Source organism: Orycteropus afer, unplaced genomic scaffold (assembly GCF_000298275.1).
Source record: "Orycteropus afer afer isolate SDZICR_OR568_19922 unplaced genomic scaffold, OryAfe1.0 scaffold00018, whole genome shotgun sequence".
NCBI classification, from domain to species: domain Eukaryota; kingdom Metazoa; phylum Chordata; class Mammalia; order Tubulidentata; family Orycteropodidae; genus Orycteropus; species Orycteropus afer.
The window spans coordinates 18,667,465-18,681,934 of NW_006921605.1; the positions used below are offsets into that span (position 1 = coordinate 18,667,465).

The 14,470-nt window shown below is 42.2% G+C and overlaps 1 protein-coding gene across 1 annotated transcript in view; it reads left to right on the plus strand.

Annotated features, from left to right (window-relative positions):
- Positions 1–14,470, plus strand: part of ERN1 (endoplasmic reticulum to nucleus signaling 1) — an 84,649-nt gene that overhangs the window by 274 nt on the left and 69,905 nt on the right.

The following is a 14,470-nucleotide window of genomic DNA, read 5'->3' on the forward strand; positions in this document are numbered from 1 at the left end:
GCGGGCGCAGAGGCGGCGCGGGCCGGGAGTGCCTCGCTGGCCGGAGCCGCGGCCGCCACCCGAGGGCCTCCTGGACGAGCGCGGCTGTCACGGCCGTCGGCTCCGACGCAGTTTTGTGGCGCGCTGTGAGGCATCTCGGTGCTTCCAGAAGGCCCGGGGGAGGCCGCCTCACCTGCCGGATCCTCCGCACAGGTGGGACCGGCGGTGGCCGCGGAAGGACCTGTAATGGAGGGACAGGGAATGTCTTGCGTTTGCAATCCTTGCTTGAACTTTCAAAAATGCGAAAACTTTGGGAAACGAATGCCACAGGGAGTGAGCGTTTTCACCCAGGGGCTTGATTCTGTTTACCTGCTCCACAGGTGTCTTGGCATTCGGACGCTGGAGGCTTCCTTGTAGGCACCAAGACTTTGTTAAGCAACTTACAAACTGTAGGCATAGGACTCTTTCTTTTTTAAGAAACCATATGGATCAGAGGTGAAGCTGCTTCAAAACTTTACCTGAAAGACCCTTCCCTCAGGTGAGGGGACTACGGGACTGTCAGGAAGGTCTTTTCATGTTTTTTGGAGGAGAAGCGTGGTAACACCAGGTTTCCGCTTACATTTACTTAACAACATTTATGGCTGTCCCTCGGGCTGTGGGATTCGCCCACCGTGTTTCAGAGGACATTTTGTGGGCAGAGTTAGCTTTTTTTTTCCCCCCTTGGTTGAAGGAACCTAAATTAGTGAGTCTTTTTTTTTTTTTTTTAAAGCATTGCTCAGGATGTGGGTATGACACACTTGCTCAGGTTTTGTTTAATGACCTCCACTGTGTACTGTTTAATACAGCATGTCATGTGCCAGGTGTCCAGGTGGAAAACTGACATCTGTGGGCCTGAGTGCCACAGTGGAAACTCTTTGGAAGTTATGCATTGTAGGTAAATAATAGTCTGCACCCGTGGAAGAAAAAGAATTTTAAACAGCTGAAGTAATAAATACAGCCATCTTTTTCAAATTTAGATTTCTTAAAGTAAGATATGTACACACTTTTTTTTACAATAGAACTTATCTAAGGTAAGTTTTTCCTCTAATAAAAAACAAAATCCATTGTCACAACTAGGGTCAGGCTTTTGAACTTCATCTTGGATTGGTTAATTGCAGCCTGGCATCTGTTCCCAAATCCTAGTATAAACAAAATGACCAAATGTATCCCTGGGAATCAATTGATTCTTATCTCGTAGGCCTGTTTATTTGGTTTCCTTTCTGCCTCTTCCTATTTGCAATTCTTTCATTGGATTCTAGTGTTTTAGTTATTGTATAACTTATGTTAAAGAACCGAAAAGAATTATTTAGCTTTACTGGGGGTTATGTTTCAACTCATGTGAATATTTCCCAATTGTATTTAGAAACTCCAAACTTCTCAGAGTTCATGGTAAGATATTTCAAACCCTTGTGAGAAGATTATGTTTTAGTGCAATTGCTCTTTTGAGGCAAGGTCAGAAATTCACTCTCAGAATTATCTCTTGATAAAAATCTTGAAATCCCCCTCCAAACATAATGGAAATTGTTATTTTAAAATTCTAACCGAAACTCATTGCAAAGCATGCAGTTAAAGTAGACAGCAGTGATGTTGTGCAGATGTTCTGCACAGGTGATAAACTTAGACCCAAGTTCTAACTAGTCACTTGTTGGCTATGCCCTCAGCCAAGTTATTGTACTTCTTAGAGACTCTGCTTTCTGATATGAGACAGGGGGACAGCTGACAAATATGAGGGGGCCTTGCACATGATAGATATATTGTTGTTGTTGTTGTTATGTGCCCTGGAGTCAGACCCAACTCATAGCGACCCCTCCTTGAGTTTCCGAGGCAGTATCACTACAGAAGTAGATTGCCCAACCCTCCTTCAGAGGATAGATATATTAATTCTCTTTAATCTCTCTACTGCATTTGAGGTACTCTTTACTCTAAGCCATCATTTTTTTATTATTATACTGTGCCTCTGCTAGGAATGTATTTTTTATTCTTGTTTGAAAAAGTAACTAGCACATTGAAGGCAATGCTATGATTTTTTTTCTTTTCAACGAATGTCTGATTGAGCCAGACATTGACTCATTATAGGCCGAGACTGGGCTACCAGATCCAAAACGCAGTAATGTTGGTGTTATTAGCACTTGAGGCTATCTTTTGTTAATCCAGAAAGAGCTTATTTAGTCACTGAGTTTTTTTCCTTCTTCCTAGATCCATTTCTTGTCCCTAGTGTTGGTTTATGCTACATCATCACTGTCACGTGGTCCTTGTTTTACGGGGTTCAGGTGCCACTTCTCTCAATTATCAAAGAGATCTGTTGTATGTGGTGTGAGACTCTTTTTTCACTTATAATACACCAACTTGCTTTTATTCAGCAAGTGTTTTAGTTTTAGAGGGAGGTACAGGAGACAAAAAAAAAAAAAAAGAACCAGGGATCACGTGTGTCACAGAAAACCAAAACCAAACCCATTGTGGAGTAGATTCTAGCTCATAGAGATCCTATAGTTCAGGGTAGAACTGTCCCTGAGGTTTCTAAGGCTGTAAATCTTTATGGAGCTGATCGCCAGGTCTTTTTGAGCCCACTGGTGGATTTGAACTGCTGACCTTTTCCATTAGCAGCTTAGTGCTTAACTACTGCACCACCATGTAGCAGAAATTCATTCAAAATGTCATCTGAGGGATGAGTCTTCACTAGAAACATTGTCTTTGTATATAATTTATTCTGATAATCATCACCTGCATGAATTATCCTGCTAGGTGATACTGAGGCATTACTGTTGAGGCCATGAGTGGAATGTTTCATAAACTCTTACCATCAGGGATGTTGATTATCAGGAAATTAGATTGCTGTTGTACCTACCCACTTAGCTTTCTACAGTAGTATAGCTTCTTCTCAGTGCACAAGAGAAAATGCATATGAGATACTCCTGAACATAAAACTAGTGCACTGAATGGCAATTTCTTCACATCTGGATAGAATAGTGTGCAGGGGGTGGAGGAATATAGTTATCAATGGATAATTAAAGTTTTCATTGAAAACCTCTTTGGTTTGGGGATCCAAAGTAATCTTTGTTGTGTTGTTGTTATCTGCCGTCGAGTTGGACCCAACTCATAGCGACCCCTCCTTGGGTGTCTGAGGCAGTATCACTACGGAAGTAGATTGCCCAACCTTCCTTCCAAGGAGTAGCTGGTGCGTTTGAACTGCCAGTCTTCTGGTTAGCAGTCAAGTGCCTTAGGCGCTATGTTACCAGAGCTCCTGTAATCTTTAGGTCCAATATTTCCTGTTTTATAATGATCCAGTGTTCTCTCTAAAAAGAAGATACAAGGAAGAAGAGCCCAATGTATCATTTTAATAGATTCAATTTTCATTATGCAGAAATAACTTGGGGCTTGTAACCTAGCAATGTGATTAGAGTGTGATGCTAGCTTGAAAAATAGGGACAGTGAATCATAGTCTCTGAATAATAAACATGCCAGCTGGATATGGTCCCCAGAAGGTGAGGATTGTTTTATTTTTCATCATCTTTACTTGTATCCCATGTTTGGTTTCAGACTTTCCCGAAACCAAACATGGGATATAGATACAGAGCAACCTTCAGAGCAGCACATAGGTACTGAAATGAGTGCAATAGAGCAGATTCTGACTGGGAAAAGCAGAACTTAAAAACATAATGTTCATCTAAGATCCTTGGTTTCTTTCTTTCTTAAAATTTAAGCTACTTTCATACAGTCCCTACATCAGTTCTGATTACCTCATGATCGTTGTCTGTGAGCAAACACACCCAGCAAATACGAGAGTGTAAAAATGTGTGCTGTATATATTTGTTCAGTTTCTTTTACAGAATGTCCTCTGTAACCTGCTAGGAAGTGTCCTGAGTGTGCCATTGCATTTCCACACAAAAGGCATTTGAGCCTTCAGTTCCCCTGCCATGGGTTAGGGACACAGGTCATAACTAATGGGGTTGGCGTGGTAACAAGCCATCCTTTCCTTAGCCATTGTCCTGCTGAGGTCATTTTGAATTGTTTCCATTTTTCTTACTATTATAGGAAGGTTTATGTTCTTATTCTTCAATTTTTAGTGTGTTTGGTGCTATCTGTATGGCAACCTGGGAAAATTTAAAACATTCCTCAGAGTAATCATACTCATTGCAGTGAAGTTAAAAAATGTAGATTAGCTTAAATTTAAAAAACAAACTTATAATCCTACTCCTCAAACGTTACTGCTATTAACGTTTTCACAGCTTTACTAAGATAAGTTACATACTACACAGTCCACCCATTTAAAGTGTGTAATTCAGTGGCTTTTAGTATACAGTAATCCATGCTTATCCAGTTTTGCTTTTTGCAGTTTCAGTTACCCATGGTCAACTGTGGGTAACTGAAAATATTAAACAGAAAATTCCAGAAATAAACAACTCTTGGGTTTTAAATTGTGTGCCGTTCTGAGTAGCGTGATGAAACCTTGCACTGCCCCCCACCTCCGTCCTGCCTGGAGTGTGAGTCATCCCGCGTCCAGCGTGTCCATGCTATGTGTGCTGTTGCCCACCGGGCACTCCGTAACTGCTCAGTAGCCGTCTGCATGACCGGATTGACTGCCATGGTATCTCAGTGCTTGTGTTCAAGTACCTTATTTTACTTAATAATGACCCCAAAGCACAAGATTAATGATGCTGGCAGTTCGTAAGCGAAACAGAAGCTGTAAAGTGCTTCCTTTAAGTGAAAAGGTGAAAGTTCTTTACTTAATAAGGAAAGAAAAAAAAATTAAATGCTGAAGTTGCTAGGATCACATTCAGGTAGTTTTTATTACAGTATGTTGTTACAGTTGTTCTATTTTATTATTAGTTATTGCTGCTAACCTCTCACTGTGCCTCATTTATAAATTAAACTTTATCATAGGCATGTACAGGCTACCTCAGAGACATGATGGGTTCCATTCCAGACCGCCACAGTAAAGCAAATATCACAATAAAGTGGTCCCATGAATATTTTGCTTTCCCAGAAGTTATGTTTACACTAGACTGTAATCTATTAAGTGTGTAATAGCATTATGAAAAGTTGGAAATACTGCAAGAATTATCAAAATGTTGCACAGAGACACAAAGTAAGCACATACTGTTAGAAAAATGGCGCCAGTAGACTTACACAGTTCAGAGTTGTCACAAACCTTCAGTTTGTAAAAAACACAGTATCTGTGAAGCACGGTAAAGTGGAGGGCAGTAAAGCCAAGAATATTAGTATAGGAAAAACATAGTGTATTTAGGATTTGGTACTATCTGTGGTTTCAGGGATCTACTGAAGGCCTTGGAATGTATACCCCTGGGTGAGGGGCACTACTGTGTTTATAAAGTCGTGCAGCCCTCAACTATAGTCCATTTTAGGACATTTTTATCATCCCCAAAAGCACTGTCACTTCCCATTTTTCTAATCCCCCCAGCCATTAAAAAAAAAAAAACCAAACTCACTGCTGCCAAGTCAGTTTCAACTCACAGCGACCCCCTCCTTGAGTTTCCGAGGTGGTGTCTCTATGGAAGTAGATTGCCCAACCTTCCTTCCGAGGAGTGGCTGGTGGGTTTGAACCACCAGCCTTCTGGTTAGCAGTCAAATGCCATAGGCACTATGCCACCAGAGCTCCTAGCCATAGGCAACCACTAATCTACTTTGTTTTTCTGTAAATTTGCCTATGCTGGACGTTTCATATACACTCACTTCTTCACTTATCGGTACAGTTAGGTTCCAAAGACCAGATTGTTATGTGAAAATCAGCATGATGCAAAAATGAACGGTGATACTATCATTACATAACTGCCAAGCCACTGAGAATCATGGCCCAGCCAAGTTGACACATAGCCTTAACCATCACAGCCACAGTTACTCTCGCTTCACATCCCAGCTCTCATTACTGCCAGACAGCTTTCGTCACTGCCAGATGTACACCACTAATGCATTAATGCACAAAATAGTTGATAATAGAGTTTTTGCTGTTGTCGTAAAAGCAAAATGTCAGATAATGAGATAGTTGTTAAGTGAGCAGTGTGTACATGGGATCCTATGATGTGATGTCCTTTGTAACTGGCTTCTTCCACTTAGAATAATGTTCTCAAGGTCATCCACACTGTGGTCTGAATCAGTACTTCATTCCTTTTTCTGGCTGGATAGTATCCATTGTATAGATAGGCCACACTTTATATGTCCATTTCATCAGTTGATGGACATTTGGGTTGTTTTTGCCTTTGGCTGTTAGTGCATAATGTTATGAAAATTCACATACAAGTTTTTCTTTGAACATATGCTTCTGATTCTCTTGGGCATATCCCTAGGAGTGAGATTCCTGGGTCGTCTGGTAACTCTATGTTTAACCTTTTGGGGAACCACTGAACTGTTTTCCAAAGGGATAGCATTCTACATTCCCACCAGTAATGTTGGAGGGTTTCATTTTTTCTGCATCCTTCCCAGTACTTGTTATTGTCTGTCTTTTTTGATTATAGCCATCCTAGTAGGTGTGAGAACCTGTGATACACAGATGACATAACTTTGCTTACTGAAAGTGAAGACTACTTGAGGCACTTCCTGATGAAGATCAAAGACTGCAGCCTTCAGTAAGGATTACACCTCAACATAAACAAAAATCCTCACAGCTAGACCAGTGGGCAGCATCATGATATAGAAAACATTGAAATTGTCAAGGATTCATTTTACTTAGATCCACGATCAATGCCCATTGGAAGCAGCAGTCAGGAAATCAAATGATATATTGCATTGGGCAAATCTGCTGCAAGAGTGATTTTTAACCTCTTCAAAGTGTTAAAAAGCAAATATGTCACTTTGAAGACTAAGTTGCACCTGACCCAAACCATATTTTCAGTAGCCGCATATTCATGTGAGAGCTGGACATTGAATAAGGAGGACCACAGAAGAATTGATACATTTGAATTGTATTGTTGGTGAAGAATATTGACTCTACCATGGACTACCAGAAAAATAAACAAATCTGTCTTGGAAGAAGGATAGCCGGAATGCTCCTTGGATGAGTGAATGGCCAGACTTCATCTCTCATACTTTGGTAACATTATCAGGAGGGACCAGTCCCTGGAGAAGGGTATCATGCTTGGTAAAGTAGAAGGTCAGTGAAAAAGGAGAGGACCCTCAATGAGACGGATCGACACAGTGGTTGCAACAGTGGGCTCAAGCACAGCAGTGATTGTGAGAATGGCACGGGACCAGGTGGTGTTTCGTTCATAGGATTGCTATGAGTTGAAACCAACTGGATGGCACCTAACAATAAGTATAGTAGGTGTGAAGTGGTCTTTCCTTAATGGTTTTGATTTGCATTTCCCTGATGGGTGATCTGCTAACATTTTGATGTACATCCTTCCAGAGTTTTTTTTTTTTTCTGTGCATGTATTTATATAGATGATGTTTTTCTTCCCCCAGCTGGAACATTTCTTAGATCTTTCTGTGTCAATAAATTTAATTCTGTGACATTATTCTTCTTGGCTGCATAGTACTTCTCTGAATGGATGTACCATAATTGAAGCATTCAGTCATTTAGATATTGAGGTAGCTTTTAACTGTCAGTACTATAATCAAATGTTTGGGATGGATAGACATTATGGCTGCAACAGTGGAGTCAAACCGTACCAGCCGTTGTGAGGATGGTGCAGGACCGGGCAGTGTTTTGGTCTGTTACATGCCATGAGTCCAAGCTGACTTGGAAGGCAACTAACAACAGCTATAAACAGTAAGATGAAGCCTTTTGCCTGCTAAACTCCTACACATATTTTAGCTTTGTAATTATTTCCTTAGGGTAAATTCCTGGATCTGGAATTTGCTGGGTGAATGGAACTTTTTTTTTTAAAAAAAAAAAAACAACCCAATTCCAACCCCCAAGCAGTGCTAGGAGGATGTTTTAAACATCACAAACCTGTTGCCCTTGGGTCAATTCCAACTCATATACCCATTTTAGTTGTGTTGATTCCAACTCATAGGACCCTATAGGACTGAGTAGAACTGCCTCGTATGGTTTCCAAGGCTGTAAATCTTTGTGGAAGTAGACTGACTCATCTTTCATGCATGGAGCAGCCAGTGGGTTTGAACCACTGACCTTTCTATTGTCTTCTGAGCACTTAACCACTGTGCTACTGGGTCTCCTATAAAAAGCACAAAACTAACTTCGATAGGTTTTATGCTAGCCATTTTAAGGTAAGCTGTTTTCTTTTAAGCGGTGTGGATTTTCGATCAGGTAGAAATGGAATGTTTTGATTGTTGTCTTCTTGACAATCTAGAGACAGAGCCTTAGCATTCTCTTGGTACCATAGACACCGAAAAGCTAATGGGAACGTGTTCCATTCTGATTTCTTAAATAACTTGCTGACAGGGTTGTTGGGCCTACAGTGGTTTCAGATCAACTTTCTAGGATACGTGGCACCCATAAGCACCCTGAAATACCGAGGGATAGCTTGTGAGTTTGGTTTTCACTCTTTTTGGAGTCGATTATGAGGCCATTTAAAATTTTGCCTCAAGATTATTTATCAACCACAATGATTTATTGATTATCCCTTTTGGAGACTACTATTCTCAAACATGTTAATACACCTGGTTTCCTTGGAAGATCATAGGACCACTTGTGATGGATAAAGTAATATTGTTGGTTTAGTTTTTCTCACAAACATACCTGAACTTAATCATCCAAATGAATGTTGTTCCCTACAAAATAATCACCCTTCACAGGTCAGTTTCCAAGGCATAGAAATCTCTTTGTTTATTCTCCAGTTATTTCATTTTTCATTTAACTCATTTAATACTTTCAACTTTCAAACAAAACAGGAACCCTAAACAACCCAAATATTCACTCTTAAGCCCATTATCCTTGTACAACTTATAAATACTTCCCAATTTTCCCCAGTCTTTGGTTGAATATAACTCTTAGATGGTTCACACTATAGTTTTGACCAAAATTGTTTTACTCAATTTGATTACATAACTTATTGAAGACATTTGGATTTGATTTTTGTTCATACAAATCAAATCCATTCTAAGGACTGTCTATCACTTAGGGGATTCAAAAGTATATTCTTTGAAGGGAATTTCCAGGAGATTCCAGAAATGCTGAGGGCAGTGGAAGTACATATGAACATATATGTAGCCGCTCAAGGCAACTAGAATCAGAGTATGTTTGCCACTAGACGGGACCTTAGTGTCCTGTCCAGTGAGTCTCAATTGTCTTCCCAACCCAGCTGTACATAAGCAGTACTGTGACATCCCTCAGTAACAGTGGAGCACCCCAGAATCTTAAAGGATAGTGTTGAGGGCATAGACAGGGTAGATTACCCAATAAGCAAGATAAGCACAGGCTTACTTATGCTTACTGGCTAATGTGGTGAACAGTTGAATAGTTTACTACATGTTAGTAAGTAAGCACAAGTAAACCCATGCCTACCTTTCTTACTGGGTACTCTGCCCCTGTCAGAGATTATAAATTTGAAAAGAGGCTTTGATTCTATAGGAAGGTGCTATGGGGTTAGGAGAGAGAGAGAGACAGATTTCAGCCATACCTAGAAGCAGAATCTTTGATGTGGTGAAAAACTGTGAAATTGTTCACTACAGATTAGTAAGTAAACACAAATAAGCCCTTGCTTACTTTGTCTATTGGGTAACACAACATTGGGTGTATACCTCCCTCTCTCAGGTATTACCTTCCCCACTCCCCTCCCAAGTTGAAAAATCATTGACTTGCTGTGTCCCTCAGAACAGACAAGTGAGGAAGCGGAGGCCAGAGAGGGCTGGTGACCCGTCCAAGGTCACGTGTCCCTGGTGGAACTGAACCTTGAACGTAAGCCTCCTGTTTCCCTTTGAAGAGCAGCCCCTGAGATGCTTGTGTTCTGCTGTGTTTGTTGAGAACAAATTAGTCACACACTGAGGAAGTGACAAAGCCAAGCTGCAGTGAGGCTGGGATCCACAGCAGGAGCAGGGCCAGTAGGCTTTCTTGTAAGTTTCAGGAGCACGCTGAAGTAACTTGGCCTTTTATTCGTGCTCACAGGAGTTGTGGCCTCTTATCCTGTGCGTGAGTAGTGGACAGATGCAGCTGGGGGTGGACATGCTGCCGCTTCTGAGACCCTCTGTCAGGGAGATTGACCGTTTTCAACTCTGGCACCAAACCCAGTGCATAGGGAGAGTGTGGAGACTAGAAGAGGCCCACACACCACATTCACAGTTGAAGCTTGTTTCTTTGCTTGAAGTCTAATAATATCCAAGCAGGTGCATGTCTTCCAGTCATCTCGTCCAGTAATACTTCTGAAACAGCAAAACTGAAAGTCCGTGTCTTAGAAATCTGTAACCAAAGTTGCTCTTCCCCAGTGCAGTCATAGCCTCTGCCAAGTAATCCTGCAGAGCGAGAACTCTCTAATCGTTGGCCTGGACCAGGGGAACCTGCCTCCGCACAGGCCCCCATCTTCTAAGTAGTTCTGGTACCAGGGAGTGGGTTTGTGATGAGGGGAGAGGGGCTGCCCGTGGCCCTTCGACCATGACCACGATGGAGGGACTCAGGTTAGGTGAGGTGGGTCTCGCAAGGGGAGAATAACAAGGGAGATGGGAAGGGGCCCAGAAAGAGTGACCTGGTTGCATGTGTCTCCCTTCCCTTGTTGGTTTGTCCCATAGGACAGGGACTCTGTCTTCCTAATCTTCGCATCCTCTGGTGTTTAGGCTGATGGTTGGCAGTACCATTGTAATGGACACTAAGCAAATATTGATTTGATTCCTCCTTGAGGCATGTTAAGACCAATACAAGGGGCTGTTTTACCATCAGGCCAGTGGGTTGTGAATTTCTTTTTTTTTTTTTTTAGGGAAGATGTTGTTTCAGCTGTATTCTGTATTCTTTAATTGGATTTCACCAGTAGTGTTTCATTCCACAGAATTAGAGGGGCTTCTAGGACACGTGACCAGGGTGTGTGGTACCCTCATGAGGGGCTCCTCAGATCAGTAATGAGATGATTTTTTCCACAGCCAAACCCCACGAGATAAATGTTTGTGACTGTTCTGTGTCAGTTTCATTTTTTACTCAGCAGGATGTTTCCCTGTTGCAAAATGAACCTTGATCCGGAATTGTCTTCTTATGTATTAAGCATGATTTCCCTCATTAATAGACTAATTTCTAATTATAATTCAAAGCCACCCCTTTCCCCAGCAGATTATACCACTCCCCCCACCCCCATTTCAGATGAGGAAATAATTGCCTGGGCCGCAGGAGTGTTGGTCATGAAAACAGAATTTTTCAGACATTTTCTGAACAAACAGTGCTGTCAGATCCCTGAGATGTGACATTGTCATTGGTCTCCAGAGGAGTGTGTTGACCACACTAATCAATTCTCCCTTCTCTTGAAGCAAATGGACTGTGCCTCCTGAGGGGCCTGTAGAGTGAGAAGAACACCTGTCCTAAGGGCCACAGCTGCAGCTACAAATGATTGTGTTCCCCAAGGCAGTGCTTCTCAACCCTGGCTCTAGCCGTCACCTGCAGTCACCTGGAGCACCTTTGAAAAAGCCATGCCCAGGCCCCAGGCCCTAAATTAGCCCAAACAGACTCACTGCCATGAAGTCTATTCCAACTCATAGTGACCCTACAGGGCAGAGTAGAACTGCCCTATGGGGTTTCCAAGGCTGTCCATCTTTATGGCAGCAGACTGTTTCATCTTTCTCCCATGGAGCGGCTGGTGGGTTGTTTTAAGCACTATCCCACTAGAGTTCCTTCCTGGGCCCCCAGCCCTGGTAAATTAAGTCAGATCTTGGGGAACGGAGGCCAGCATCAATTCTTTTTTAGTTTTTATTTATTTTAAACCCTGGTGACACTAATGTGCAGCCAGGTTGAGAGCAACTGTGTAAAGTGAAGCCTTTGAGTAATTTCCACATTCTAACCCTGAATGGGGTGAATGCACATGTATTGCCGAGCACTGTCACAGAGCCCTGGACCAGGCTGGAGAGAGCTTTAGGCTCATCTTACAGAGAGATTAGGGTTGATAGGGCAGCTAGTTAGTGGCAGAACTAGAGAACCTAGGATTGAGTGTTTCACTTTTCTTCTCCCCTACAATTTTTGACACTATTCTATGGTCCAATTATACTCTATTACCAAGAGCAGGTAATTCAAGACCAGTAGATATTTTTTCTTTGAGTACTAACTGCTAAAATTCCTTTTCTTATCAGTTGTAACTGATAACTGGCCTTTTGTTCAAATTATATTTAGTTGTTGAACCATAAAAATGTTTAGAATTATTTAAATTACTTAATGTTATGCTTCTTTATTAGTTACGTTTCCCTCCTCTATGTACTAAGAGGCCTAAGAGACCCAAACAGTTCTGTTCTCTGGATTCCTTCTTAGTACTCTGGTGGGTGAACTCATCCTTGTGGTTGTAAAAGGGCCTCCTGTTAAAATAAAGCACATCAACCTCTGTAGCAGGAGTGAAACAGCGAGGAGAGTGGATGCAAGAAATGGAAGAAATTTGTGAACACGGTAAATGCAAGTACAGGACTGACGCAAAAGAACAGAGTGGAACTTGCCTGTTAGGATGAGAGTGTAGCTGTTAGAAGCAAATCTCAGGAGCACAGGGTTTGTGACAGCCTTTCTTCCATGTTAGAGCCTGAATATCTAGGTCTCCATCAACCTCATTTCCTGAGCTGGGTGGCCTCTCCCCTGAAGGGTTCGTACAGCAGGTACAGAGTTGAAAAGCCTGACTGTAGAATGCAGAAGCTGACCTGTGTCAGTTGTCTCAGCGACTGGACTAATCTCAGTTGTTACTCCAAGAATTACAGTAGCTGGTTTAGGCTCCAAAAAGGAGCTCTGATGGCACAGTGGTTAAAGCATTCAGCTGCAAACCAAAAGGTTGGTGGTTCGAACCCACCAGCCTCTGCATGGGAGAAAGATGAGGCAGTCTGCTTATGTAAAGATTTACAGCCTTGGAAACCCTGTGGGACAGTTCTGCTCTGTCCTACAGAGTTGCTGTGAGTTGGAATTGGCTCAATGGTAGTGGGTTTGGTTTGGTGAGAAGCATATCTCTCAGCATCACATGGACTGAGCTGGACCACATCTAAAGCTCTACTGGAGCCGTGCTGATAACTGTCAGCAGAACTGGAGGGTCACTCTTTGAAGAGAACCTCTGAATGAAATCTGACCTAACAAGGTTGTGTCACCTCTGAGGCAGGGCTGTGCTTCCAGACAGAGCTGAGTGCTGAAGGGGGAGACAATGAGTGGCAGCCGCATCCACATCTGCAGGAGGTGGACTGCGTTCTAGAGAGCAACGTAGCATCATTTTAACTCTTTTCGAGCATAGTGTAAATAGGCACAGGATTTTATTTTCATACGTGTTTTGACCCACACGTGCTGTGAAAATGTATTCATTTTCAATGAAGGGGGGAGTTGGGTGATGAGGGATCCTACGCAGAAGGGAGACTCTAGTCAAATAAGTAATTTCCTCTCTGTTTCGTTCTGTGAAACAAGACAGTGGAACCAGAAGGTCTCTGCAGTGGGCATATTTCTAAATGACTCTCCAAACTAGGGCACCACGTTGGACACAGTGACTTGCTCCCCCACTGCCTCCTTTTCAGCCACAGCTCCACACTGTCAAGGGGGGAGGGCCCCTTAGCTTCAGCTGCCAGCTTCCCAGCTCCTGAGTGTGGTGGAGCCACCTTTCCATCTGCCCACTCATTCAGCAGTTTTACTGAGTGCATATTATGTGCCACGCTATTTGAGGTGCTTAGGACACATTAATGAAGAACAAAGACCCCTACCCTCATCTGGTAGCTTTCAGCTACAGGTGGTCATGGACTCAGAATGGGACTACTTTCCAAAGACTCTGTCATAAATCAGTTCTGATGTAAGGTGAATACCATTTTTTTTTCTTTTTTTAAGGTTCTCATTATTGCTTTTTATTATCAGTGTCTTTATAAATCTGATCTTTATACTTAAACCACTATCTTTATAAATCTGAACTTTGAGTGGCATGACTTCTTTTGCCCATACTGTTGGAGATAAAAGCAGTACAGGTGTTAGAGTTGGAGAAACTTGGAGAACTTGGCTTCAGATTAGTACCTGATGCTTCTGATGATACGAGATGCTGAATTAGATCATGGTCTAGGCCTGGTCTGCAATGAAGTTGGCACCAGTGTGGTAACAATGAACTCTAAGTCATCATGGATGTCAGACACATGTATAGTTCATCTGTTGTATATCATTAGAGTTGAACGTTGCTCAACTTTCTGTCACAATCCTGGCACCAACAATGACTTCATTATAGACCAGACCTGCTTTAAAAAAATAAACATATATATATATATATGTTGTTGTTGTTATGTGCTGTTGAATCGGACCCAACTCATAGTGACCCCTCCTTGGATTGCCAAGGCAGTATCACTACAGAAGTAGATTGCCCCATCTTCCTTCTAAGGAGTGGCTGGTGGATTTGAACCGCCAGCCTTCTGGTTAGCA